The sequence below is a fragment of the Lissotriton vulgaris genome, chromosome 2_2 (genome assembly GCF_964263255.1).
Source record: "Lissotriton vulgaris chromosome 2_2, aLisVul1.2, whole genome shotgun sequence".
Classification (NCBI taxonomy): Eukaryota; Metazoa; Chordata; class Amphibia; order Caudata; family Salamandridae; genus Lissotriton; species Lissotriton vulgaris.
Genome location: NC_141688.1, coordinates 51,450,867 through 51,476,085, shown reverse-complemented (window position 1 = coordinate 51,476,085; position 25,219 = coordinate 51,450,867).

The window sequence follows — 25,219 nt, the reverse complement described above, 5'->3', positions numbered from 1 at the left end:
TAGTCCTTCTCTGTGCACTGCAGGCTGATCGAATGTGATTAGTCTTTCAGTTTGAACCTCTTGGATTGTTGCAAGTTTGGGTATTCTGTTGTTTCTTGGGAGTCCACTGGGCCTACTGTTGATTATAGGCCACATGGTTGTGGTTTTACCAGGTCGATAGACATGACTCTGTTCTCCTTTTTACCAGCAAGGGGCGGTAGTGCAACTGATCTTGTTCCGGTGACTGCCAAGACAGGTACTGCTTTTCTGTAAGAAGGCCCAAATTCCTTCTTCACCGCGATTTTTTCTCTGACTAGATCCCCAATCTTTGGAATCCAGACAGGCCTTGCTGGGGCTGTTGCTTGTGGTGTCTCATCAGTGGTATCTGGCTGTTGCTTTAACTTTATGTTGCTTAAGGATTTTCTTGTTTCATTCAGTTCCTGTAAAACAGCCAAACGATCTTTGATGTCAAAGTCTGTTGTTTTTTCTTGTACCACTGATACCTGACTATCTAAGTCCTGAATTCTCATTCTAATTCCGAACAATAGCTCGTATGGGCTGAAACCTTTTAGAGATTTTCTTGGCAAATTGTTAAGACTGGACTAGACACTTATTAAATGTTTGACCCACCCAGCGCCTGAACCTAATACCTTCGCTGTTATAGATCGCTTTATGTCCCGGTTTTTTCTTTCAACCACACTATTTCCTTCGGGGTGCGACGGACAAGAATACCGCAACCCAATTCCCATGCCGGCCATGGCCTCCTTATACGCTCGAGAGCTGAAAGCAGGACCCTGGTCAGAATGGAACGTGGTAATTGCGTATGTGCCGATAAAGACTCGCAGATCTTTCATAACCGTTCTAGCGTCAGCCGAGCGCTGGGGCCACATCCATATGAACCTCGTACAGGAATCCACTGCTACCATGATATATCTATAGTTGCCATCCCTTTGTAGGGGACCACAGTGGTCCAGGTAAACACATGCAAATGGTTTATCCGAGATGAGAAGGGGTGTCTGCGCTGGTCGTTTTACTGTTGATACTTTTATCCTTTGGCATATATCGCATTCTAATACATACTTTTTAGCTTGTATTCTCAAGCGAGGCCACCAATATCTCTGTTTTAATAGTGATATTGTTGCGGAAACGCCAGCGTGTGCAGAGGCAAGCCCTTCGTGTGCCGCTTTTATTAGTCATAACCTGTGTTCCATGTTTGGAATTACCCTATCCCCCACTCCAGGGATTCAAGCAAAAGGAACATTATTCGTATCTGTTGAATATAAGTACTTTTCTGGAAAGCCTTTTGGGGGTGTTTTCTTATCATTTTTTACTGACGCACTGACAGCTTGTAGAATATCGCTGTCTATTTTTGTTTGTGACCGAGTTATCGCAGCTACGGAAGCCGTTTGCACAGCTGCCTTCGGGGCTTCATCAGCCAATGAATTCCCTGCAACGTGAACGCCATCACGTTGATGACTCAGTGTATGTATCACATGAGTCTTTTGTAGTTCTTTCTGTAAAAGAACTACCTGTTCCCAAAGCATTTTATGCTTTATTGTGCCACCTTTTGCATCTTTGAAACCATTTTCCACCCAATTCTGCAAGTATTCATTATAAGATTGTACGCAATAAAAAGAATTGCACACTATTAGTGTGGGGAATTCGCGATCGGTATTTTCTAGCGCCATCTTAAATTCTACTAATTCAGCTCGTTGAGCCGAGCAATCTCCTAGAGATTGTGTTTTAGTGACCATTGGTCTAAATTTTCCTTTGTGCCAACGACCTTTAACAATCGCGCACGCAGCACTAGAAGCTTGTTTGCCCCCAACTGCGGGTTGTGCTGATCCGTCAGTATATATAATACTACCGTATTCTTCGAGAGGCAGGATTTCAATTGGCAGAGGACATTCATATTCATATTGTAAAAATTCCTGTGTTTTTAAGTTAGGATCAAATTCGTAAACTACGTCTGTTGCAGCAAGAGAATTAACCCACTGAATCCATCTCGGATGCAAAGCTTTAGCATTAGGAATGCTTGCTTTAGTTACCGCTTCTAAAGCCGGTATAGGTGTAACGATTATTATTCTTTTACCTTGTGCTAGGGGCCTTACGTTTGCTACAGCAGTCTGAACCGCAGTTAGAATTTTCTCCGTTGAACTGAATTTTATTTCAGCCTTTGTGTACAAATGTGATTTGTAAGCTATTGGTACCTTTTCTCCCTCATTAGAGGTCAGGTACGTGAATCCGCATCTTCCTGGGATGACTCGGATTACAAGATCGCGTGTGTTGTCACGTGTATCTAATTTTGTTTTAGCTAACATGTCTGTTTGCAGTGATCTCAAAATTTCTGTGTGTTTTTGAGTCCAACTGATTTGTTTAAAATCAGGTTTAATTAGTTCATAGAGAGGTTTAACCCTCTCTGCGTAATTAAGAATGTAAGTTCTTCCGAAATTCAGAAAACCTAGTATGGATTGTAAATTCTTCAGCGTTTTTGGAGCTTGGAGTACAGCACACTTCTCTAAGAAGTTGTCCGCTAGGCTTTTTCCTTCACTTGATAATTCGTACCCTAAAAATAGTACTGTCAGATGGGCAATACGAGACTTTTTAAAGTTGAATTTGTAACCCTCTGCTGCGAATCCAAGTATAATGGTGTTCACTCTTTTCAAGTGAGTATCCAAGTCGTCGTCTGTGAGATAAATATCATCTACGTAAGATAATGCCTCATCATCATATATTTGTAGTAACTCTGTTACCCTAGCTGAGAATAGTCCTGGGCTGTTCTTGAACCCTTGTGGGAGTTGATAGAATTTTTTCTGCAACCCAAATGCTGAGAAAGCGGTCAAATATCTGCTTTCTGGTGCAATGTTTTGACAAAAGAAACCATTAGATATGTCTAATGTTGTTTTATATTTTTTCCTAACTATGTTATTCATTAGGGCTGCACTATGCGAGTTTTGTACTGCAAAAGTTTTACAACAAGCATTAACCCCTTCGCTGCTGGGCCTTTTCCCCTCCTGTGCTGAGCCCTTTTTTGGCTATTTGGGGTAGTGCGCGCTTAGGCCCCTGTAACTTTTTGACCACATAAGCTATCCACGCCAAATTTGCGTCCTTTTCTTCCAACATCATGTGGATTCCAAAGGCGCCCAGGGTTTGTGGATTCCCTTGGAGGGGTCCCAGAAATTAACCAAAATATAGTAATTTTTTTGTTTTTTTCAGAAAATGGGAAAAACGGGCTGCAAATGAAAGCCTCTGGGTTTTTCCCTGAAAATGGTATCAAAAAAGGGTTTGTGGGGCTGAAATCTCCGTTTTCTCAGCTTTCAGGGAATGACAGTCTTTTGTCAGGGAACCAACATTTTTCACACAGTTTTGGCATTTTTCTGGGACATAGCCTATTTTTGCTATTTTCAGAGCTTTCCACCTCCTTCCAATTAATGGTAGAAAAGAGTTTGAAAGCAATAATGGATCCTAGAAAGCTGTACATTTTCGGAAAGTAAACAAAATTCTGAATTCAGAAAGGGGTCATTTGTCTAAATCCATGAAGGATTCTTTATCGAATGTAACAGTTAAATCTTGGAATAATAGAAAATTTGTTGAAAAAAACAGCCTTTTGTCTCAACGTTTTCACCTATAACTTTTTCTAATCTTGACAGCTCTTGGAAAGCAATATACTGTTACATCCGTTAGACCTTCCTGGTTGTGGGGATATATAGGACTTGTAGTTTCACCAAGAACCCAACGAACCCAGATCCAAAAACTGAGCAGCAACTTGCAATGGTTTTTTTTCTTTTACTGGGTATAGAGCACTTTGTCTTAGAAAATGTATACATGGAAAAATCTGTATGAAAGACACCTATGTATTTCTGATTTGGGTACAAAATATAGAGTTCAGAAACAGTATATAATTGCACATTTTCAAAATTGGGAATACCCATACTAGCTTGAGAATTATTGGTCATTTTTCAAAAACATTTTTTTTTTACACAATGTCTGTCATTGAAAGGGAGAAATGCTAGAAAGCTCATTTGGTAATAACAGTTGATTTACAAATCTGAATTACCCGAAGTCTCCCGATAAAAACGGTACCTCACTTGTGTGGGTCGGCCTTGTGCCTGCGATAGGAAACGGCGCAAAATGCAACGTGGTCACACCTCAATTTTGCAGTTACAAATTGACCCTTTTATGGCAAAGTGCCTACCTGTAGTTTTTGCACCCTAGCTCTGCCGGCACCTAGGGAAACCTAGCAAACCTATACATTTTTGGAAAGTAGACACCCTGGGAAATTCAGGATGGGGTGACTCGACTGCCTACCACCAGGCTTTGTTACCCAGAATCCCTTGCAAAGTTTAGAATTTGACAAAAAAAACAAATTTTCCTCACATTTCTGTAGTGTAAAGTTCTGGAATCTGCGTGGATCAACAAACTTCCACCCACCCAGCGTTCCCCCAGGTCTCCCGAGAAAAATGGTACCTCACTTGCGTGGGTAGGCATAGTGGCTGCGACACGAAACAGCTCAAAATGCAACGTGGTTGCACTTCAATTTCCCAGTGAAATCTTGTGCTATTTGAACAAAGAGACTACCTTTTGTTTTTGAGTCCTAGCTCTGCCAGCACATAGGGAAACCTAGCAAACCTATACATTTTTGAAAACTAGACACCCAGGGGAATTCAGGATGGGGTGACTCGACTGCCTACCCCCAGGTTCTCTTACCCAGAATCCCTTGCAAAGCTAAGAAATTGGAAAAAAAAACACATTTTCCTCACATTTCTGTAGTGTAAAGTTCTGGAATCTGCGTGGATCAACAAACTTCCACCCACCCAGCGTTCCCCCAGGTCTCCCGAGAAAAATGGTACCTCACTTGCGTGGGTAGGCATAGTGGCTGCGACACGAAACAGCTCAAAATGCAACGTGGTTGCACTTCAATTTCCCAGTGAAATCTTGTGCTATTTGGACAAAGAGACTACCTTTTGTTTTTGAGTCCTAGCTCTGCCAGCACATAGGGAAACCTAGCAAACCTATACATTTTTGAAAACTAGACACCCAGGGAAATTCAGGATGGGGTGACTCGTCTGCCTACCCCCAGGTTTTGTTACCCAGAATCCCTTGCAAAGCTAAAATTATGACAAAAAAAACACATTTTCCTCACATTTCTGTGGTGGAAAGTTCTGGAATCTGCGTGGATTAACAAATTTCCACCCACCCAGCGTTCCCCCAGGTCTCCTGAGAAAAAATGATACCTCACTTGCGTGGGTAGGCATAGTGGCTGCAACACGAAACAGCGTGTTGCACCTCAATTTCCCAGTGAAATCTTGTGCTATTTGGACAAAGAGACTACCTTTTGTTTTTGAGTCCTAGCTCTGCCAGCACATAGGGAAACCTAGCACACCTATACATTTTTGAAAACTAGACACCCAGGGGAATTCAGGATGGGGTGACTCGACTGCCTACCCCCAGGTTCTCTTACCCAGAATCCCTTGCAAAGCTAAGAAATTGGAAAAAAAACACATTTTCCTCACATTTCTGTGGTGGAAAGTTCTGGAATCTGCGTGGATCACCAGATTTCCACCCACCCAGCGTTCCCCCAGATCTCCCGAGAAAAATGGTATCTCACTTGCGTGGGTAGGCATAGTGGCTGCGACAGGAAACAGCGCAAAACGCAACGCGGTCACAACTCAATTTTTCTGTGAAATTGTGGCCTTTTTGGGCAAAGAGACTACCTTTTGTTTTTGAACCCTAGCTCTGCCGGCACCCAGGGAAACCTAGCATACCTATATATTTTTGAAAAGTAGACACCCAGGGGAATTCAGGATGGGGTGACTCGACTGCCTACCCCCAGGTTCTCTTACTCAGAATCCCTTGCAAAGCTAAGAAATCGGAAAAAAAACACATTTTCCTCACATTTCTGTGGTGGAAAGTTCCGGAATCTGCGTGGATCAACAAATTTCCACCCACCCAGCGTTCCCCCAGGTCTCCCGAGAAAAATGGTATCTCACTTGCGTGGGTAGGCATAGTGGCTGCGACAGGAAACAGCGCAAAACGCAACGTGGTCACAACTCAATTTTTCTGTGAAATTGTGGCCTTTTTGGGCAAAGAGACTACCTTTTGTTTTTGAACCCTAGCTCTGCCGGCACCCAGGGAAACCTAGCAAACCTATATATTTTGGAAAAGTAATCACCCAGGGGAATTCAGGATGGGGTGACTCGACTGCCTACCCCCAGGTTCTCTTACCCAGAATCCCTTGCAAAGCTAAGAAATTGGAAAAAAAAACACATTTTCCTCATATTTCTGTGGTGGAAAGTTCCGGAATCTGCGTGGATCAACAAATTTCCACCCACCCAGCGTTCCCCCAGGTCTCCCGAGAAAAATGGTATCTCACTTGCGTGGGTAGGCATAGTGGCTGCGACAGGAAACAGCGCAAAACGCAACGTGGTCACAACTTAATTTTTCGGTGAAATTGTGGCCTTTTTGGGCAAAGAGACTATCTTTTGTTTTTGAACCCTAGCTCTGCCGGCACCCAGAGAAACCTAGCAAACCTATATATTTTTGAAAAGTAGACACCCAGGGGAATTCAGGATGGGGTGACTCGACTGCCTACCCCCAGGTTCTCTTACCCAGAATCCCTTGCAAAGCTAAGAAATTGGAAAAAAAAACGCATTTTCCTCACATTTCTGTGGTGGAAAGTTCCGGAATCTGCGTGGATCAACAAATTTCCACCCACCCAGCGTTCCCCCAGGTCTCCCGAGAATAATGGTACCTCACTTGCGTGGGTAGGCATAGTGGCTGCGACAGGAAACAGCGCAAAACGCAACGTGGTCACAACTCAATTTTTCTGTGAAATTGTGGCCTTTTTGGGCAAAGAGACTACCTTTTGTTTTTGAACCCTAGCTCTGCCGGCACCCAGGGAAACCTAGCAAACCTATATATTTTTGAAAAGTAGACACCCAGGGGAATTCAGGATGGGGTGCCTCGACTGCCTACCCCCAGGTTCTCTTACCCAGAATCCCTTGCAAAGCTAAGAAATTGGAAAAAAAACGCATTTTCCTCACATTTCTGTGGTGGAAAGTTCCGGAATCTGCGTGGATCAACAAATTTCCACCCACCCAGCGTTCCCCCAGGTCTCCCAAGAAAAATGGTACCTCACTTGCGTGGGTAGGCATAGTGGCTGCGACAGGAAACAGCGCAAAACGCAACGTGGTCACAACTCAATTTTTCTGTGAAATTGTGGCCTTTTTGGGCAAAGAGACTACCTTTTGTTTTTGAACCCTAGCTCTGCCGGCACCCAGGGAAACCTAGCAAACCTATATATTTTTGAAAAGTAGACACCCAGGGGAATTCAGGACGGGGTGACTCGACTGCCTACCCCCAGGTTCTCTTACCCAGAATCCCTTGCAAAGCTAAGAAATTGGGAAAAAAACACATTTTCCTCACATTTCTGTGGTGGAAAGTTCCGGAATCTGCGTGGATCAACAAATTTCCACGCACACAGCGTTCCCCCAGGTCTCCCGAGAAAAATGGTATCTCACTTGCGTGGGTAGGCATAGTGGCTGCGACAGGAAACAGCGCAAAACGCAACGTGGTCACAACTCAATTTTTCTGTGAAATTGTGGCCTTTTTGGGCAAAGAGACTACCTTTTGTTTTTGAACCCTAGCTCTGCCGGCACCCAGGGAAACCTAGGAAACCTATATATTTTTGAAAAGTAGACACCCAGGGAAATTCAGGATGGGGTGACTTGACTGCCTACCCCCAGGTTCTCTTACCCAGAATCCCTTGCAAAGCTAAGAAATCGGAAAAAAACACATTTTCCTCACATTTCTGTGGTGGAAAGTTCCGGAATCTACGTGGATCAACAAATTTCCACCCACCCAGCGTTCCCCCAGGTCTCCCAAGAAAAATGGTATCTCACTTGCGTGGGTAGGCATAGTGGCTGCGACAGGAAACAGCGCAAAACGCAACGTGGTCACAACTCAATTTTTCTGTGAAATTGTGGCCTTTTTGGGCAAAGAGACTACCTTTTGTTTTTGAACCCTAGCTCTGCCGGCACCCAGGGAAACCTAGCAAACCTATATATTTTTGAAAAGTAGACACCCAGGGGAATTCAGGATGGGGTGACTCGACTGCCTACCCCCAGGTTCTCTTACTCAGAATCCCTTGCAAAGCTAAGAAATTGGAAAAAAAACACATTTTCCTCACATTTCTGTGGTGGAAAGTTCCGGAATCTGCGTGGATCAACAAATTTCCACCCACCCAGCGTTCCCCAGGTCTCCCGAGAAAAATGGTACCTCACTTGCGTGGGTAGGCATAGTGGCTGCGACAGGAAACAGCGCAAAACGCAACGTGGTCACAACTCAATTTTTCTGTGAAATTGTGGCCTTTTTGGGCAAAGAGACTACCTTTTGTTTTTGAACCCTAGCTCTGCCGGCACCCAGGGAAACCTAGCAAACCTATATATTTTTAAAAAGTAGACACCCAGGGGAATTCAGGATGGGGTGCCTCGACTGCCTACCCTCAGGTTCTCTTACCCAGAATCCCTTGCAAAGCTAAGAAATTGGAAAAAAAAACGCATTTTGCTCACATTTCTGTGGTGGAAAGTTCCGGAATCTGCGTGGATCAACAAATTTCCACCCACCCAGCGTTCCCCCAGGTCTCCCGAGAAAAATGGTACCTCACTTGCATGGGTAGGCATAGTGGCTGCGACAGGAAACAGCGCAAAACGCAACGTGGTCACAACTCAATTTTTCTGTGAAATTGTGGCCTTTTTGGGCAAAGAGACTACCTTTTGTTTTTGAACCCTAGCTCTGCCGGCACCCAGGGAAACCTAGCAAACCTATATATTTTTGAAAAGTAGACACCCAGGGGAATTCAGGATGGGGTGACTCGACTGCCTACCCCCAGGTTCTCTTACCCAGAATCCCTTGCAAAGCTAAGAAATTGGAAAAAAAAACACATTTTCCTCACATTTCTGTGGTGGAAAGTTCCGGAATCTGCGTGGATCAACAAATTTCCACCCACCCAGCGTTCCCCCAGGTCTCCCGAGAAAAATGGTATCTCACTTGCGTGGGTAGGCATAGTGGCTGCGACAGGAAACAGCGCAAAACGCAACGTGGTCACAACTCAATTTTTCTGTGAAATTGTGGCCTTTTTGGGCAAAGAGACTACCTTTTGTTTTTGAACCCTAGCTCTGCCGGCACCCAGGGAAACCTAGCAAACCTATATATTTTTGAAAAGTAGACACCCAGGGGAATTCAGGATGGGGTGCCTCGACTGCCTACCCCCAGGTTCTCTTACCCAGAATCCCTTGCAAAGCTAAGAAATTGGAAAAAAAAACGCATTTTCCTCACATTTCTGTGGTGGAAAGTTCCGGAATCTGCGTGGATCAACAAATTTCCACCCACCCAGCGTTCCCCCAGGTCTCCCGAGAAAAATGGTACCTCACTTGCGTGGGTAGGCATAGTGGCTGCGACAGGAAACAGCGCAAAACGCAACGTGGTCACAACTCAATTTTTCTGTGAAATTGTGGCCTTTTTGGGCAAAGAGACTACCTTTTGTTTTTGAACCCTAGCTCTGCCGGCACCCAGGGAAACCTAGCAAACCTATATATTTTTGAAAAGTAGACACCCAGGGAAATTCAGGATGGGGTGACTCGACTGCCTACCCCCAGGTTCTCTTACCCAGAATCCCTTGCAAAGCTAAGAAATTGGAAAAAAAAAACACATTTTCCTCACATTTCTGTGGTGGAAAGTTCCGGAATCTGCGTGGATCAACAAATTTCCACCCACCCAGCGTTCCCCCAGGTCTCCCGAGAAAAATGGTATCTCACTTGCGTGGGTAGGCATAGTGGCTGCGACAGGAAACAGCGCAAAACGCAACGTGGTCACAACTCAATTTTTCTGTGAAATTGTGGCCTTTTTGGGCAAAGAGACTACCTTTTGTTTTTGAACCCTAGCTCTGCCGGCACCCAGGGAAACCTAGCAAACCTATATATTTTTGAAAAGTAGACACCCAGGGGAATTCAGGATGGGGTGACTCGACTGCCTACCCCCAGGTTCTCTTACCCAGAATCCCTTGCAAAGCTAAGAAATTGGAAAAAAACACATTTTCCTCACATTTCTGTGGTGGAAAGTTCCGGAATCTGCGTGGATCAACAAATTTCCACCCACCCAGCGTTCCCCCAGGTCTCCCGAGAAAAATGGTACCTCACTTGCGTGGGTAGGCATAGTGGCTGCGACAGGAAACAGCACAAAACGCAACGTGGTCACAACTCAATTTTTCTGTGAAATTGTGGCCTTTTTGGGCAAAGAGACTACCTTTTGTTTTTGAACCCTAGCTCTGCCGGCACCCAGGGAAACCTAGCAAACCTATATATTTTTGAAAAGTAGACACCCAGGGGAATTCAGGATGGGGTGACTCGACTGCCTACCCCCAGGTTCTCTTACCCAGAATCCCTTGCAAAGCTAAGAAATTGGAAAAAAAAACACATTTTCCTCACATTTCTGTGGTGGAAAGTTCCGGAATCTGCGTGGATCAACAAATTTCCACCCACCCAGCGTTCCCCCAGGTCTCCCGAGAAAAATGGTATCTCACTTACGTGGGTAGGCATAGTGGCTGCGACAGGAAACAGCGCAAAACGCAACGTGGTCACAACTCAATTTTTCTGTGAAATTGTGGCCTTTTTGGGCAAAGAGACTACCTTTTGTTTTTGAACCCTAGCTCTGCCGGCACCCAGGGAAACCTAGCAAACCTATATATTTTTGAAAAGTAGACACCCAGGGGAATTCAGGATGGGGTGCCTCGACTGCCTACCCCCAGGTTCTCTTACCCAGAATCCCTTGCAAAGCTAAGAAATTGGAAAAAAAACGCATTTTCCTCACATTTCTGTGGTGGAAAGTTCCGGAATCTGCGTGGATCAACAAATTTCCACCCACCCAGCGTTCCCCCAGGTCTCCCAAGAAAAATGGTACCTCACTTGCGTGGGTAGGCATAGTGGCTGCGACAGGAAACAGCGCAAAATGCAACGTGGTCACAACTCAATTTTTCTGTGAAATTGTGGCCTTTTTGGGCAAAGAGACTACCTTTTGTTTTTGAACCCTAGCTCTGCCGGCACCCAGGGAAACCTAGCAAACCTATATATTTTTGAAAAGTAGACACCCAGGGGAATTCAGGATGGGGTGACTCGACTGCCTACCCCCAGGTTCTCTTACCCAGAATCCCTTGCAAAGCTAAGAAATTGGAAAAAAAAACACATTTTCCTCACATTTCTGTGGTGGAAAGTTCCGGAATCTGCGTGGATCAACAAATTTCCACCCACCCAGCGTTCCCCCAGGTCTCCCGAGAAAAATGGTATCTCACTTGCGTGGGTAGGCATAGTGGCTGCGACAGGAAACAGCGCAAAACGCAACGTGGTCACAACTCAATTTTTCTGTGAAATTGTGGCCTTTTTGGGCAAAGAGACTACCTTTTGTTTTTGAACCCTAGCTCTGCCGGCACCCAGGGAAACCTAGCAAACCTATATATTTTTGAAACGTAGACACCCAGGGGAATTCAGGATGGGGTGACTCGACTGCCTACCCCCAGGTTCTCTTACCCAGAATCCCTTGGAAAGCTAAGAAATTGGAAAAAAAACGCATTTTCCTCACATTTCTGTGGTGGAAAGTTCCGGAATCTGCGTGGATCAACAAATTTCCACCCACCCAGCGTTCCCCCAGGTCTCCCGAGAAAAATGGTACCTCACTTGCGTGGGTAGGCATAGTGGCTGCGAAAGGAAATCGTTCAAATTGTACGGTGGTGAATTTACAATACCAAATTGCTAATCAACCTTCATTTTTGGGGGGGGGCACCTGAGTTTTTGGCCCGGGGCTCGGTGGTATTCTTTGGAAAGTACCAAACCCAAACAGATCTGAAAAGTAGACCCCTGGGGGAGTCCAGGGAGGTATGGCATGCGTGGGTCCCCGAACGTTTTCCTACCCAGACCACCTTGCAAACCTTAAAATTAGGTAAAATAATCATTTTTCCAAACTTTTTTGCGTGGGATCACCGTGCCGGCAAAAATGTCCTACCACCCAGCGCTCCCCCTGTTCTCCCGAGTAAAAGGATACCTCACTTGTGTGGGTGCCCCAAAGCAGAACAGGCCAAAAATGAATGTTGAAAAAAGTAGTATTTCAGTGTTGCAAATTAAGCCCCCCTGCCTTAGTCACAGGCCTTTGGCCCACCCACACAAGTGAGGTATCATTTTACTCGGGAGAACAAGGGGAACGCAGGGTGGTAGGACATTTGTGCCGACACGGCGATCCCACGCAAAAATGCATGGAAAACTGTTTTTTTAACCTAAATTTATGGTTTGCAGGGATTTCTGGGTAGGAAAACATTGGGGGACCCACGCATGCCATACCTCCCCAGACTCCCCCGGGTGTCTAGTTTTCAGAAATGTTTGGGTTTGGTAGTTACCAAAGATGCCCGCCGAGCCCCGGTCCAATAACTCAGCCCCCCCCCTAAAAAAAGAAGGTAATCTTGCTATTGGTTATTGTAATGTCTCTACCGTACGATTTGGACCTTTTCCTGTTGCCGCCACTATGCCTACCCACGCAAGTGAGGTACCATTTTTATCGGGAGACCTGGGGGAACGCAGGGTGGGAGGAAATTTGTGTGAGCCCAGTGACGCCACGCTTTCCCACGCAAAAAAAGTGTGTAAAAAATGATTTTTCCAGCAAAAATTGAGGTTTGCAAGGGATTCTGGGTAAAGGAACGTTGGAGGATCCACGCAAGCCATACCTCCTTGGAAGCCCCCGGGTGTCTACTTGTCAGAAATGTGTGGGTTTGGTAGGTTTCCCTACATGGCCGCCTCGCACGGGGCCAAAAACCCAGGTAACCCCTCTTGCAAAAGCTGGTGGTATTGACATTGAATACCACCAGCTTTTGAAAGAGAGGTTACCTGGGTTTTTGGCCCCGTGCGAGACGGCCATGTAGGGAAACCTACTAAACCCACACATTTCTGAAAAGTAGACACCCAGGGGCTTCCAAGGAGGTATGGCTTGCGTGGATCCTCCAACGTTCCTTTACCCAGAATCCCTTGCAAACCTCAATTTTTGCTGGAAAAATCAGTGTTTACATACTTTTTTTGCGTGGGAAAGCGTGGCGTCACTGGGCTCACACAAATTTCCTCCCACCCAGCGTTCCCCCAGGTCTCCCGATAAAAATGGTACCTCACTTGCGTGGGTAGGCATAGTGGCTGCAAAAGGAAACGGTCCAAATTGTACGGTGGCGAATTAAGTTTTCAATTTGAGAGCGTGTGATTCAAGGAAATTTTGACCGACAATTTCAAGTTTGCAGGAGATTGTGGAAAAAAATCAATAAAATTCACCAGAAAGACATGACCATATACTTCCATGGTTTAACAATAAAATCTAAATTTAGTAAGTTATTTATAGCTATAATGTACACCGTAACAGAGTTACTCAAAAGTCAAACATTCAAGCACGGCTAACTATTCCTCAAAGACACACACATACAGGTTGGATTTGGCACGAGGGCGAGTGATGGTTCAGTACATAAAATTTTATTAACAAGATATTTCAAAAAATGAAATGCTCTGTCAATAAATAAATGCATAAAAACCAAACCAGTGACTCCCAACTCGTGAGCTGTAAAGCCACGACAAGGCACCAACCGTTTTACAGGCCATTCACGCACCTTTCATACCTGTTACACACCAGACCATTGACACCATCCGGAAGGAAAAGCAACACATTACAACATTCACAAAAAGGGACAAGGTACACCCTACTTCTAAAAGGGAAAACAAAAACAAATATTACTGGACAGCCATCTAAACCGCAAACACACACACATACTGGTTGGATTTGGCACGAGGATGAGTGATGATTCAGTACATACAATTTTATTTGCCAGTAATTTCACAAAAATGAAATACACTGCGTATAATTGAAAGTATGATAAACTGAACCACTGACTCACAGCTCGTGAGCTGTAAAGCCACGTCAAGGCACCAACCTCTTTACAGGCCATTCATACACCTTTCGTACGTGTGACACATACAAAACATTCACGCCGCCAGCCGCGGACCCATCACATTACAACACTCACACCAGCAGACAGCGCCATTCAAGGGCCCATCACTTTCACACGCCCATATATCTGCCACAGCAACTACACAAAATGATGGACTGCGTAGAGTGTCACTCAACTAGCAGTGTATGTAGTGACCAACAGAAAGTTAGTACTCACACACCGCCAGCCGAGCGCCAGACCACCCACACCACCATCCAAGCACCAAACCATGCACACAGCCAGCCAAACATCACTCAGCGCACACAGACAGCCAAGTACCACACCACGCACACCGCCAGCCAAGTACCACTCCACGCACACCGCCAGCCAAGAACCACTCCAAGCACACCGCAAGCAAAGCGCCACTCCACGCACACCGCCAGCCAAGCACCACTCCGTGCACAGACAGCCAAGTACCACTCCACACTCACCATCCAGCCAAGCGCCACTCCACACACACCGCCAGCCAAACACCACTCGACACACACCGCCAGCCAAGCAGTACTCCATGCACAGACAGCCAAGTACCACTCCATGCACACCATCCAGCCATGCGCCACTCCACACACACCGCCAGCCAAGCACCACACCGCAAGCCAAGCACCACTCCGCACACACCGCAAGCCAAGCACCACTCCACGCACACCATCCAGCCAAGCGCCACTCCACGCACACCATCCAGCCAAGCGCCACTCCACACACACCGCCAGCCAAACACCACTCGACACACACCGCCAGCCAAGCAGTACTCCATGCACAGACAGCCAAGTACCACTCCATGCACACCATCCAGCCATGCGCCACTCCACACACACCGCCAGCCAAGCACCACACCGCAAGCCAAGCACCACTCCGCGCACACCGCAAGCCAAGCACCACTCCACGCACACCATCCAGCCAAGCGCCACTCCACGCACACCATCCAGCCAAGCGCCACTCCACACACACCGCCAACCAAACACCATTCCTTGCACTCCACCAGCCAAGCACCATACACTCACACTGCCAGCCAAGCACCTAACCATGCACTCCGCCTGCCAAACAAAAATCCACACACACCACCCGCAAAACACCAAACCATGCACTCTGCCAGGGAGGCACCAATCCACACACACCTCCAGCCAAGCGCCAGTCCACGCACACCGCCATCCAAGCGCCAGCCTGCACACACCACAATCACATTTAGAATTATTCTTTTCAAAAAAACACTAAACAAATGGAAATACCTACAAATCAACTTACACAAATTCTAAAACCAAACACATTGCACTAAAGCCAAACCTTGAAACAAACCAAATTTTTTTACAGAATACAGACCAGGCAATTCACTTCACAGCTCATTAAAACTCCCAATACTTCTTTTTCGTGTGGTATGATTTAAAACAAGCTGACAGACACAATCCAGGCTTAGAAGGACAGTCAGGGCAGTACATACGAGACTCCTTCCGCACGCCTCTACGCCAACAGACTCTGCATCTTCTAGTCGGAAAGTCTTTTGCGGTAGTGGGAGGAATGAATTCAGCAAAGTGGCGATCTTTCAATCTAGCCACCTCCTCCACCACTCCAAATCTAGGAACACTTGCCTGCTCCACTAGTACAAGGCTGGCTATTACAGACTCCTGAAACTTAACAAAAGGCATCTTCGACTCAGGACAAGACTTCTGGAACACAACAAAAGCATTGAAGGATGCCAAATGGAAAAGATGAATAGCCAATTTCTTGTACCAAACGTAAGCCTTTCGAATAGCATCATAAGGTTCCAACCTCTGATCTACTCGGTCAACACCACCCATGTATTTATTGTAATCTAGAATGCACACAGGTTTGCGCACTTCAGCAACCTGACCCCAAACAGGCAGAGGTACAGTACTTTCGTCATGGATAGTAGTCAGCATGTACACATCTCTCTTGTCTGAAAACTTCACAGCCAGAAGCTCCCCACATCGCAATGCAGTAGACTGTCCCCTCACAAGCCTTTTGCAAACAAGTTCCTTTGGGAAACCTTTCCGGTTACTGCGCATTGTGCCACAAGCAACAGTGCCCACTTTGGCCAACTCCTTGAACAACCGCACACCAGTGTAGAAGTTATCTACATACAAATGGTGGCCTTTGTGAAATAATCCTCTACCTAGTTCCCATACAATCTTCTCAGTCACTCCAAAAGTGGAAGGACAACCAGGAGGGTTAATGCTGGACTCCTTACCAGTGTACACCCTGAAATTGTAGACATATCCAGTCTCACTGTCACACAACATATACAGTTTGATTCCATAGCGTGCCCTCTTACTAGGAATGTACTGCCTAAAAACCAAGCGGCCCTTGAACAATAGCAAAGACTCATCCACTGCAATTTCTTTTCCAGGAGCAAAGATCTCAGAAAAACGATCAACAAAGTGATCAAGGACAGGCCGAATTTTAAACAGACGGTCACAATCAGGGTGATCGCGTGCCAAGGCTAAACCATTATCAACAAAATGCATCATCCGAAGAAGAAGCAAAAACCGATCACGACTTATGACTGCTGGATATATAGCTGTTGTCATCAAGGGACTAGTGGACCAATATGAAGACATTGATGGCTTCCTTAGCAAGCCCATCAAAAAAGTTAAACCCAAAAACTTCTTCATCTCTTCAACATTTGTGGGAGTCCACAGAGTAGCTCTAGAATGGGGCTTAAGCCTGGCACTATTGTCCCTCAAAAACTGTTCTGCATACAAATTGGTTTGGTCAACAATATTTTGCAAAAACACATCGTCCATAAACAACTGAAAAAAATTTATTGGCTGAAAATTCTCAGTATTCACTCTACACCCAGGAACACCAGTGAACTCTGGCAATGCCGGCTGCACCATGCCAGGGGGAACCCAGAGGCCATCCCCATGAACGGGGGGAGCAGCCACCTCAGCCTGCAGACCAGAAGCCACTTGTTGCTGTACACGTACGGGAAGCCTAACATCCACAGATACTTCTGGCTGCACATCACCAACAGAAAACATAGCATCCCCAGAAGACTCTTGCTGCACTACACCACCGGGAAACAAAGCAGGTCCAGATGCATCTTGCTGCTCTACAACAATGGGAAGCCTACCAGCCCCAGATGCCTCTTGCAGCACTTCACCAACGGGAAGCCCAGCAGCCTGAGAAGCTTCTTGCTGCACTACACCACCGGAAAACAAATCAGACCCTGATGCACCTTGCCGCTCTACAACAATAGGAGGCCTAACAGCACCAGATGCCGCTTGGTGCACCACAGCAATGTGAAGCCTTTTGGGCGCAGGCTGTAGCCCACCTGCCTCATGCCGACGTAAAAAGAAAGGATACCTTGCAGCCCTAGGAAGTAGCACAGCTGCCTCTTGGTCCACTACCGGCGCAACAATGTCCTCCGCTACCATAGACACTTCATCAGCACTAGAAGAAGATTCTTCATCCGATGATGATGAATGCAGGCAAAGAGAAAACTCACTGCCTGAATCTTCTCCACCAACCTCCAAATCCGAATCAGAGTCAGTCTCTGAACCATGGTCAGAGGAAGACTCAAAAAGCAAACTAAGAACCTGCTGAGCAGTAATCCTGCGACTAGCCATTATCCTTACAAAGAAAGACAGCACACACAAGTGAACAACAACCTACACTGTGCAAAGTAGGAAGTAAACAAGGTAAGGCTTTCACACAAAGATCAATACAATCCAAAACAATTTCACTCTTACCAAATACAGCTACACTCACCAGCACCTACTCTGCTGAGACACAGCAAAAAGAAATGATATCCCACTAGAAAGAAAAGAAAAAAAACAAATTAGAAATCAAAGTGCACATAAAACACTAATGCTGAAGAAAAAAAGCAACAGAGCCACACAAAGTGATATAAGTACAACCTTTTTCAAAAAGACAAAAAACAAGGGAAAGTAGTACAAAATACATTCACTTACCAAGCACAAGCAACTACACAAGCTGCAAAACCAACAGTAACGGACCCGCAACCTACAACAATCCAAACAGCAAAAGCCTGGAACAAGGCAAAAATGGAGAAGATAAAAAAATTACTACCACATTTCACAAACAATATAACAATTGAAAAAACTACACACAAATTTGCCCCCCAAATTTACATTTGCACAGAGGGGCCATCAAATAGGGCAAAGACCAATTGGGATTAGATGAGGTTTAACATCAAGACACTGGTTAATTTTTTGAATTTATTTTACTGCCTAACCCCTTTGGTGCCAGTCGGTCTTCTGCTCCTACCAGTACCCCCATCACACGGGGGCAGTAAGGACATTCATACACCTTTCGTACGTGCGACACATACAAAACATTCACACCACCAGCCGCAGACCCATCACATTACAACACTCACACCAGCAGACAGCGCCATTCAAGGGCCCATCACTTTCACACACCCAAATATCTGCCACAGCAACTACACAAAATGATGGACTGAGTAGAGTGTCACTCAACTAGCAGTGTGTGTAATGACCAACAGAAAGTAGGTACTCACACACCGCCAGCCGAGCGCCAGTCCACCCACACCACCATCCAAGCGACAGACCATGCACACTGCCAGCCAAACACCACTCCACGAACACCGCAAGCCAAGCACCACTCCACGCACACCGCAAGCAAAGCGCCACTCCACGCACACCGCAAGCCAAGCGCCACTCCACGCACACCATCCAGCCAAGCGCCACTCCACGCACACCATCCAGCCAAGCGCCACTCCACGCACACCATCCAGCCAAGCACCACTCCGTGCACAGACAGCCAAGTACTACTCCACGCACACCATCCAGCCATGCGCCACTCCACACACACCGCCAGCCAAGCACCACACCGCAAGCCAAGCGCCACTCCATGCACACTGCAAGCCAAGCACCACTCCACGCACACCGCAAGCCAAGCGCCACTCCACGCACACCGCAAGCCAAGCGCCACTCCACGCACACCGCAAGCCAAGCACCACTCCACGCACACCATCCAGCCAAGCGCCACTCCACACACACCACCAGCCAAGCACCACTCCGTGCACAGACAGCCAAGTACTACTCCACGCACACCATCCAGCCATGCGCCACTCCACACACACCGCCAGCCAAGCACCACACCGCAAGCCAAGCGCCACTCCACGCACACCGCCAGCCAAGCACCACTCCACACACACCGCCAGACAAGCAGCACTCCGTGCACAGACAGCCACGAACCACTCCACGCACACCATCCAGTCAAGCGCCACTCCACACACACCGCCAGCCAAACACCACTCCATGCACAGACAGCCAAGTACCACTCCATGCACAGACAGCCAAGTACCACTCCACGCACACCATCCAGCCAAGCGCCACTCCACACACACTGCCAGCCAAGCACCACTCCGTGCACAGACAGCCAAGTACTACTCCACGCACACCATCCAGCCATGCGCCACTCCACACACACCGCCAGCCAAGAACCACTCCGTGCACAGACAGCCAAGTACTACTCCACGCACACCATCCAGCCATGCGCCACTCCACACACACTGCCAGCCAAGCACCACACCGCTAGCCAAGCGCCACTCCACGCACACCGCAAGCCAAGCGCCACTCCATGCACACCGCAAGCCAAGCACAACTCCACGCACACCGCAAGCCAAGCACCACTCCACGCACACCGCAAGCACAGCGCCACTCCACGCACACCGCAAGCCAAGCGCCACTCCACACACACCGCAAGCCAAGCACCACTCCACGCACACCATCCAGCCAAGCCCCACTCCACGCACACCATCCAGCCAAGCGCCACTCCACGCACACCATCCAGCCAAGCGCCACTCCACACACACAGACAGCCAAGTACTACTCCACGCACACCATCCAGCCATGCGCCACTCCACACACACCGCCAGCCAAGCACCACACCGCTAGCCAAGCGCCACTCCACGCACACCGCAAGCCAAGCGCCACTCCACGCACACCGCAAGCCAAGCACCACTCCACGCACACCGCAAGCCAAGCACCACTCCACGCACACCATCCAGCCAAGCGCCACTCCACGCACACCATCCAGCCAAGCGCCACTCCACGCACACCATCCAGCCAAGGTCCACTCCACACACACCACCAGCCAAGCACCACTCCGTGCACAGACAGCCAAGTACTACTCCACGCACACCATCCAGCCATGCGCCACTCCACACACACCGCCAGCCAAGCACCACACCGCCAGCCAAGCACCACACCGCCAGCCAAGCGCCACTCCACGCACACCGCAAGCCAAGCGCCACTCCACGCACACCGCAAGCCAAGCGCCACTCCACGCACACCGCAAGCCAAGCGCCACTCCACGCACACCGCAAGCCAAGCACCACTCCACGCACACCGCAAGCCAAGCACCACTCCACCCACACCATCCAGCCAAGCGCCACTCCACGCACACCATCCGGCCAAGCGCCACTCCATGCACACCATCCAGCCAAGCGCCACTCCACACACACCGCCAGCCAAGCACCACACCGCAAGCCAAGCACCACTCCACGCACACCGCCAGCCAAGCACCAGTCCACACACACCGCCAGCCAAGCACCACTCCACGCACAGACAGCCAAGTACCACTCCACGCACACCACCAGCCAAGCACCACTCCACGCACACCGCAAGCACCACTCCACGCACACCGCCAGCCAAGCACCACTCCACGCACACCGCAAGCAAAGCGCCACTCCACGCACACCGCAAGCAAAGCACCACTCCGTGCACAGACAGCCAAGTACCGCTCCACGCACACCATCCAGCCATGCGCCACTCCACACACACCGCCAGCCAAGCAGCACTCCGTGCACATACAGCCAAGTACCACTCCACGCACACCATCCAGCCAAGCACCACTACACACACCGCCAGGCAAACACCACTCCGATTTGCCCCAAGGGGGGGCAGAAATTCAAAAACAATTACTTGCCACCAGGAAGAGACCCTTCCCCAAGGGGTCGCCTCCAAAACATATACATTGCCTCAAAACAGTTCCCTGGTGCCAGTGGGGAATTTCTGCCCCCACCTGGGGGCAAAGCAACTAAAAAAATGGGCTGATTTGCCCCCCGGGGGGGCAGAAAAACAAAAATATTATCACAGCCCACCTGGAAGCGACCCTTGCCCAAGGGGTCGCTTCCTAAAAGCTAATTTCAAGATCCCTGGTGCTAGTGGGCATTTTCTGCCCCCCCCCGGGGGCAAAACGGCAAAAAAAGGCCCTATTTGCCCCAAGGGCGGGGGGACAGAAAATAAACAACAAAATCAAGGCCCCCTGGAGGCGACCCTTACCCAAGGGGTCGCTTCCCAAAACAAACATGCACTAATAAAAAATCCCTGGTGCCAGTGGTTTATTTCTGCCCCCCCTGGGGGCAAAACGGCCGAAATAACGGGCCGATTTGCCCCCAGGGGGGGCAGAAAATCGTCGAGAAAATGTCTGCCCACCTGGAAGCGACCCTTGCCCAAGGGGTCGCTTCCTAAAAGCTAATTTCACGATCCCTGGTGCTAGTGGGCATTTTCGGACCCCCCCGGGGGCAAAACGGCAAAAAAAACGGGCCGATTTGCCCCCAGGGGGGACAGAAAATAAACGACAAAATAATGGCCCCCAGGAAGCGACCCTTACCCAAGGGGTGGCTTCCAAAAACAAACATTGCCAAAACAAATAATCCCTGGTGCCAGTGGTTTATTTCTGCCCCCCCTGGGGGCAAAACGGCCGAAATAACGGGCCGATTTGCCCCCAGGGGGGGCAGAAAATCGTCGAGAAAATGTCTGCCCACCTCGAAGCGACCCTTGCCCAAGGGGTCGCTTCCGAAAAGCTAAATTTACAATCCCTGGTGCTAGTGGGGGCATTTCCGCCGCACGATCGCGACGCTGTGCGCGATCGTGAGGCAGAAATGCCCTGCAAAGAGACTTCAGGGGAAAGGAAAATCTCTTTCCTCTCCCCTGATGCCTCTTTGCGGCCCCAAACCCCCGCCGGACACGAGAAACTCACCTTTCTCCTTGGCGCGCAGGAAGCAAATGGCTTCCCGAGCGCAGGGAATCCCTGATGATGTCAGCGCGCGCTGTGCGCGCTGACGTCATCAGGGATTCCCAGGGGGGGGGGCGGGGGCGGCAGCGGAAGCTCTTCCGCTGCCGCCCGAGCAAAACAACGAAGATCAGAGAACCTCGGGGGGAGCGCCAGCGCTTCCCCCGAGGGTGGGGCTCATGACGAGCTGGGCTCGTCATCAGCACACGACCACCGTGCACCATGACGAGCCCAGCTCGTCATCAGCATCGAAAGGGTTAAGGTGTCTGTAATCCAAAACTAGACGATATGAATTGTCTGGCTTGGAGACAGGAAACAAAGGATTGTTCATTTGAGAGGTGCATGTTTCAATCACCCCCTGGTATTCAAGTTGATCTAAGATCTCCCTGACTTGTTTTTTAGCTTCTTGCTTAATGGGATACTGCCGTTGGGCAGTTGGTTCACTTTTTAATTGGATTTTGTGAGGAGGAGAGTCCTCATCCCATCCTACATGATTTTTATATAAGGCCGGTGCCTGGGCTACTGCCCATTTCCTTGCATAAGTATATTTTTTGTGAATCGGGATGTGATTCGAGAAGGCAGGCATAATCATTTCTTCGCCACGAGGGCACTCCCTGACAAACTCTGGGGGCCAATCTTTTTCAGCTAACAGAATATCATAGCCTTTTGAGAGTTTGTCCCAAAATAGACCCTTTATTTTCCTAGTCTTATCACCCTCTATACGCAATGTTATTTCATATATTTTATGGGGCTCGCTAAGTCTGGTGTCGGCAGTTTCAACCTGAATGTATTCATTCGTGTCCACTGTCTCCAGATGACTCATCAGGATCTTGCGTGATATACTGATTTCTGCTGCACTGTCCAACATTGTCAATGCCCACTCCCCGTTTTTCAACTGTGTCCTCAGTATTTTCGGCATGGTTGATTACTCTAATACTGGCTACCTTCTTTTTTGGAAATTGAGATTTTTTACTCTGAGCAGGTTCCTTGTCTTTGGACTTGGTGTGCTCTCCTGGGTCTGACCGTCCTCTTCTTTCCGATTTCTGCGAAAAAAGATCGAGAGGGACGTGTATCAATACTTTGATATCTATCAGGTTTTTTCAGATTATCCCTATTTCTAAGGTTATATCTTTTCTCAGAGGGCTCCCTCTGGGGAGACTGGTGTTCTCGAGTCGGAGTTCTTTCCCTCCGTCGAGGAGACCTTCCTCTGGACTGGAAAACTTTTTCCTTGGGAGTGGATTGTTTATTTCCATCCCAGCTCTTTTTAGGAGTGTTTGAATTATTTTTAATAAATAATTTTTCAGGATTTTCGAGCAGTTGGGGCTTTACTGGTTTTCCACCCAAGCTGTCTCTACCTAATTCTTCATAGCATTTTTCTATGATTCTGGCAAGCTCAACTGGCTGATCTGTTATATCTGTTTCCTTCAACTTCTGGCGGATCGCCACAGATGCTGCTTCTCCTTTAATGTTGGCTAATAATATAGCCGCGACCTGCTTAAAGTCTTTCAGTAATTTCATACCAAGATTTAAAGCGGGCTCTGGACCGTATTCATTTTGAATCTGTTTTAGCACTTCTGGTATTACCGCCATAGACGGAACACCGTGTGTTTTTGTGTAAATGGAAGCAAAGACTGTACCCCAAGTGTCGCAGTCCTCCACGTGTGGTGTGATTCCCATAGGAAGGCAGATGGTCAAGATTCTGTGTTTCTCAATAGGGGTAGTATCAGGAAATACTGCCTCTATTTGAGTGATTTTCTGTGCTAACCAGAAAGGAATTTGTTCCCGTTTTACGGGTGTTTTACCAAGACATGACTGTATGTTCTGTGGTGTGATTTTATTAGTGTTCCCCTGATGAGGGGTCAGCTGTGGTACGTTAACAGCTGGCTGGACTGTTGCAGTCCGCATTACATATTGGACTAATTGCCTATGTATTTTTATAAGTGTTTTTAGCTGTACTAACAGCTCTTCTCTAGACATTTTTGCAATGTCTGGATGTGGTGTGTAGCCGGCTAGAACCGGCCACGTTGCTACTGGTCTACCTAGTGGACCGAGCCTGGTAATATGATCATTATGTTTTAGGGCGCCATTAAACCAGAGCAGGTGCTCTTGGAATTTTAGTGGGATTTTAGTCTCCTCGAAAGGAGCGTACTCTTCCGGAGGTTTCTCTATTTTGTAATAGTGAAACTCTTTTGTTCTAGCGTTTGCCGCTGGAAAGTTTATCCATGAATAGAATACCTCTGTCTGCCGATATTCGTGTGCCTCTATCACGAAAATTACTGTACCACCTTGAGGTGTCAGTCCGTTTTCTATAAGTTTTAACGTTATAGATTTTCTTAATTGTACCGGGATGATTATTGCATCCGGGTCTGTGTCATCGGGTCCCTGCTGAGTCGCATCTGCTGCGGCCCCAGTGGTTCCGTTATCTCCTGGCATTGTATAAATGCAAGGTTTGCAGAATAGGTCTCCAAGGAGACAAAGATTAGGTGCACAATATTTTGGAACACTGTATCCTTCAACGTTGAACAAACCAGAGCTTTACATAGGAATCTCTTCCTACTGAGTTCGGGCGGATTTTAACCTTTCACCCACTCCAGACGTCTATTGGAGTATTTACGGGAGAAAGGGGTCTGTGTGAAATATGCACGACTGAGTGACTCTAACGTCTTGCGTTAGTTTATCGCCTTACCAAACGTTGGGCGCCATGTAGCGTAGTTCCTATTTTCCCAATAGGCCCTGCGCATTGGAATAACATAAACAGTAGTATCGACGTAGAAGTGCGGATCTTCCAGGCCTCTACTGACTATGCTAAACTTAATTGGGTTTGTTACCAACTAGCTCAGAGATCACTGGAAACTTTCTTGACTGAAATAGGAAGTGATCAGCTTCCCTGGCACAGACAAGAAGGGATTCAGTTTTCCAACAACCGTGCAACATGACAACTTTGCTCCTCAGATCAAGAGTCAATCTCTAGGGTCGTGTGAAACAATAGACAGTTATTTTACTCAGTCAGGATGGTGCAGTTTACTTTCACAATATGTAGAGAACAGAGAGACGGGCGTTTGTCAATAAAGGGTTAACATTTATTGAACAGTCTTTCTTCTCGTACAAGAGAAATGAATTGCCACAATTGCAAGACTTGTTATTATAAAAAGTACGTAC